Below are 6,000 nucleotides of genomic sequence, written 5' to 3' on the forward strand. Positions count from 1 at the left end.
TTTCCATCTACTGGACCGTATACGAAAACCATCTCGGCTTGTTCCTGGTATGAATAACGGACCATGGTGCTTCGGCGTAGCTCCAATCACACAATCTACAACACAAAAAAGCACACTGTGAGTTATGAGAGGATTATGTCGTTGTTCAGTGCCATCTACCTTGGCAAATATGCGTTTCCGGACTTATGTTGATGAGAACTTTTTTGTTCCTTTTCCTGTCAGGAATCACCTCCTAAAGTTTGTCCCTATAGTTTCTGTTCGCCCTGTATAGTTCTTATTTTTTCAAAGTATAACTGATTTATATTTTTGGTATTTTCACGTCGATTTTCGAGATAACATTTGATGAGGATTCGAGCCTAACACCTCTGGCTTCGTAGCGTGCTACTCAAACTTTTATGTCAAGGGTGATGAACAGTGGCGTAACGCGCATTGTCAGTTTCTGGTGTCTCAGGAAAATTTAAACCACAGACAAAGGTACGGTAATAACCTAATCTATTACATCTTGTTTATGAGCAGAAGCCCAAGTAGCTGCAAATATTTAGAAGTTATCTAGACTTTGTAAGTTCTTTCTTAGGGGCTTTTTTATCTGTACCTTCACTCTCCCTGTTGTGACCTTTCGTTTAGACAGAAATCTGTGACTTTGATGTCTTATGCAAATTCCCTTCGCATCTTTAGCAAAGGTCAATATCTCCCAAGGTTTGAACGAAGGGGAGTGTCATTGCTTCGACCGGGGGTGAAATGTACTGTAGGCAATGTGATTTAATATTATGCGTCTTCTTCTGTGTGATCAGTGGCGTGCATTAAGGGGGGTGGTGGTGGGGGATATAACCCCCTTTCCCCCGTTGGTCCAGTATTCCCCCCAAAAAAAAAGAACGTCAAAGGTAGGAAAAGATGGCAAAATGAAGGCTGACTACCAGAAAAAGTATACATCACCCCTCCCTTTCGAAAATCCTGGGCACGCCACTGTGTGTGATATACATATCTGTATCATCTAAAGTAGTATTGAGTGTGCAGTGGTTCCCAAAGTGTGCGACGTGGCTGGGTTTTAGGGGTGCCGCGATATGTTCCATTATTTTCACTGACTTGATTATATTGTTCCAAATATTTGCTTATTTAGTACTTTTACATGTAAAATGTTTCTGAATTTGAAATATGTGCATATTTTTTAACTAAGGAAAGCAACCTAACCACACTAATTTGGCGTTGCAAGTGCAAGATAGGCCTAAATTCTGACTAGGGCGCCGTGGAAAAATCTTGAAACACTAGGGGCGCAGTGAAACGTAAACGTTTGGGAACCTCTACTGTAAGGGGTGATTTCAGTATCAGTCAATTAACACTCCAAGAGATGGTTTAATAGATGTAGAAAAATGTAGTATCTGTATGATATTTATACAAGGGTTGGATAAAAAGTAATGGCAACACTGCTGTCCCGTGAAAGAAGCAAGTCACAGCGCCACAACCGTTTCGTGGTTGATAAAGGAATGTCAGACGAGGAAGTATAGTGAGTGGGGTGCGATTGTATGTTATTCAGTCAAAAACAGCAGTGCTCTGAAGCAGAGGACGAGAGTGCAAGCGCCCTAACAATATGTTTAAGCCAAGCGTCAGGTTAACCTTGCAGCAGGTTTTCGCATATGTAGATCCAAACGTGCGCGCAAGAATATAGTTCCACTGAGACGGGTTCTATTCCGACACAACTGCATACTTGCAAGAACACAGTTATTTGATTTGTAAAATACAGACAAAATAATACATCCATTAGCAGGTGTGGACTTGATCGGTTGCAATCACTGTGCAGACGAACTTGGATCCGCAGATTCGCCAACTGGAGTTTGTATTGAGCTGAGGAATCCCTGAAGCCCAAGTGCGAGTCGAGCAAGACTGAATACGTTGCAGAGCGCGTCGAATCCGTGAAACCAGTGTTGCACATCCCACTATTTTAACCCTATGTTTATTGTGATTAATAATCGTGCTATACAGCGGCGAGAATAGCTGAATCAAGCAAGGTTTCCTGTTCAGCGAGTGTTATTGTGGGCTTCATCCGAAGGGAAAAGCTCTTCAAATCAAGCAAGTTGTTTAAAATGCATAATCCTCCTTACGGAAACAAGATCAAAGTAAAACAGGCCGTGAGGTGATTTGCCGTCAATGGGCGCACGAACTGTATCCCGGGTGTTGAATGATTTGCGGTTTGAGTTTAGGAAGAGGAAACGATTGTTTGTTGTTTGACTACAAAAGAATGTCCCCGGTATTAAAAGATATCACCGTGAGAAGAAACATGTTTATTATTTGGACCAGACGTGCTTTAACTCTGGGAGGGGCGTGGGCGTTATATTGATTTTTTTTATTATATATATATATCACCATGCAAAACCACCGCCAGGGCTGAAGAAACCGACGAGAAAGGGAGAGGGGAAGGGGGAGGCTTATTGTTTCACCTACTGACGGCAATGACGTCTTTGTTGAAGGCGCATATATTTACTGTTCCGTGCAAGGAAAGGGATGGATGATTAGCAAGAAATGGACAGACCAAGATTTGAATCCTGGTTTAGTGAAGTGATTCATAAATTGTAACCAGAATAATAGCAGCAGACAATGCACCTGATTGTATATATCCACAATAACAAATCATACTTTTTTTTTGCTGGTATAACTTGAAGTGGGTGTGTCTTACAGTAACAAAGGTTTTCATAAACGTATTTTTTTATAAACCAAAAACAATAATTTGTCATTAAATTCAAGAGGGCCTGTCGTTGTTTACTTATATCTTTGTTTATTTTTTATTTTTGCGTGCTCGAAATATACACACATGCTCATGGGCGTCCGGAAGGAGGGGCAAGGGGGCCGTTCCCTCCCTGGAAAATGAAAGTCAACCAAAAATTATGTATTTCACACATATAATTTCATTTTAGCCACAATAATATGTTAATTATTGCATTAACACAATAAATTCAAATTTAAGCAATGTTATTAGGGAACTACACTCTTTAGGGGGAAATGTGACTTGTTTGCCCCCCTGGGAAAAATACTCTCATGTTTCGAAGATATTTCGCATTTATATTAAGTAATGACACATTTTTTAAAATAATTTATGCGCCGAAAGTACTTCTAAAATGTTATGTTTCAGGAGACAAAAAGAAACACAAATATATTCCGCTTGACATGCATGCGGGTTTTGATGTGTTGTGCGGTTGGCAATACTGTAGATTTTCTCAGTGTCTGCGATGTAAGCAGCTCGGCGGTTGAGGCAAGACTGGCACGGAAGATTCTGTGCTCAGTTCCCGCGCGGATTGATACATAAAACCTGCTGCAAGGTTAACCTGACGCTTGGCTTAGGCAAGAAGAACAACGTCTCTAGGCAGACGGTCAACGCAGCCTACTACTGCACCTTCTTGCAACACCACCTTCTTCTCGCATTAAGAAGGAAGCGACGGCACGTTCTGGCACGGTGTCCCATCATCCTGCTTGACAATGCAAAGTGTCACACTGCGAACACTGTGACGGTGCTCCTGTATAACTGGTAGCGGGAGGTACTGGAACATCCGCCGTATTCACCGGTATGAGACCGTGTGATTACGACCTTTTTGCCAAAATGAAGGAACCACTGAGCGGGAAGCACTACGACACGTGTGGTCCCCTCTCAAAAAAACACACATCTTCATTTAATACTGTTAATTTTTTGAGAAATGGACTTGGTTTACAAAACACCATCCTGGAGATCAATTCTAGCTACGGGCCTGATGGGACCAGTGGCCACACACAATCATGAGGAAATTGAGAAGCTACGAATGAGAAGCGTAACCTGGTCATGGAAAACCTACAACGACTGGGGGTTCGTCGTGCTGACCACACGTTAGTCCGTAACTAGTTGGATGATCTCCAGTCCCACCGCTGCGGAGGCACGTGGAACTGAAGTCGGCAGTCGGCAGTGGTTCTTAAGGGGTGTCGCGCCAGGGTTATTATCTTAATATAATAATTATATTAATTTATTAATTATTTGTCTTTAGCTGCAACACCACACCTAAATTTATGATGTGAATTAGTGCTCGATATGGAAATAGTTCGAGGGGGAAGGATGCTTGAGCGAGGTGCTCATCATGGATGCAAATTTATATGCTATTATTGTTACAGCTTCCGACCTTGAGGCAAGGGGTCCTGGGTTCGATCTCTGATGAAAGATCTAATAAATAATTAATGGGCCCGATAATCATTTTTTATTATTATTCTGTACTAATTTTCTTACACACTATCAATACACAATCCTATCTTCGTGAAAATTTGGCAAAATAAATCTGGTATACAAACAATTTGCTTATTTTAGTTCTTGTCCACTCTTTCGGGGAGAGGGGGGGAGTACGGACTGCCTTTAATGTTACATATTCTGCATCGATATCTATATATTCTATGGGCTTCCCGGATGGTGAAGTTGTAACGTTGTCGCCTTGTAATCAAGGAGTTCGATACCCGATGGAGGCACAATGGTTCGAACCCCACTTTGCATAAAGTGGACTTTAAGCAAAACTGAAAATTCTATTTCGAATCATCCTTGCTTTCTCTCTCTCTCTCTCTCTCTCTCTCTCTCTTCCTATCGCAGGGACGTCGGAGCCGGGGGCAGGGGGGTGACTTGCCCCCCCCCCCCGCTCATCATCGAGGGGGTCAAGATGGTCTTCTTACCCTCCCCTCGGTCGTCTGCTAAAAATTAGACTATATTTTTTCCAACTTATGTTTCGTTCTTAAAATAATTTGGAAAATATTTTTTCACTAGTTAAATGAACGTGGACTCAAGTTTTCGCAGCCAGCAAGAAGTGCGTGACAGAAAGATCTATGTGCAGATAAGAATCGCAGCCAGGTCTCCGCAAATCAAGTGTAACGAGGAATTATCCCGTAGGAATTCGCCGCTTCGGTTTCTAGTTTTCCTTTGTATCTATCTACCAGGTTTTGTACGTACAGGTGCGGTCGGTTCGAAACAATAAACACAGTGTACCCGGATGGGAAGGGAGGAGGGGGCAGAGAACAGCTTAATTTTAAATATCTTCTTTTCCATCTACAACTACATTGCACGGATGCAAGGACTCCGAACCAGATGGAGCCTGAGCCTTCTACGTAAAAAGTTGAAGTCAGAAAAAAATCGAGACGAATGCGAAATGACGCGCTGATCTATACCAAACGCAAATCCAACTGGCGGCTGGGAAACAGCGAATCAGCAGTCAGTTGAATTTTCTTCGACTGAGATCGGGTATTTTCGAGTCACAAGGTACCGAGCGTTGTTCGCGGAACGAAACAAATGAGCGTTGGGTTCACCACATGTTGCCAAACGTACTGTAAAGGGAGAAAGAGTTTTCTCCGCGAACACCAGCAATCAGGGGGTTCAACTGCACACGTGGTTCTGCACGTTGAGGTTTCCGGAAGGACCACCCACAGGTCAAAATGCAGGCGGACACACAGGTCATATAAAGGCAACTGGCAAAAACAGAAGTACGCTTGGCAACGTTGCTTCGGGAGAGCGATGTGATCCCTTCAGGTTTTACTTCGCAACTGAGTTTGTTGACGCCCCCGAAAGTGATTGGGGGACAGGACGCGCCAGAAACAACCATCAAGGTCAACCGCCAGTTGGAGTTGCGTTCAGATATACCGTAGTAGGTAGGATGTCTGAGTGTCTGACTGCCAGACGGAGACCCGTAGTTAGATTCCCGGAGTGGGTGTTCCAAGGTCGGAATTTTTCCGGCCTTGTCTCCGCATAAAGGACCACTGAGACGCGGGGAAACAAGGAAAAATCCGGCAACAGAACTTCTGTCGTCTGCTTCTATTGAAATCAAATTGTATAACGCTTACTACAGGGGAACGTGCGAAACCGAAGCACGGAATTTCCGGCTAGAAGTCTGCAGGTTATTTTGAGGGTTATCGCCCACTGACACGCCGGAAGCGAAACTGTTCCGTTCTGTTGCCGCGGTTCCGGCATCACAGTGCGCGCGAAGCTTAAAGCGGCTCCGGGACTCACCCAGCCTC

Source organism: Lepisma saccharinum, chromosome 9, assembly GCF_977018435.1.
Source record: "Lepisma saccharinum chromosome 9, izLepSacc3.1, whole genome shotgun sequence".
Classification (NCBI taxonomy): Eukaryota; Metazoa; Arthropoda; class Insecta; order Zygentoma; family Lepismatidae; genus Lepisma; species Lepisma saccharinum.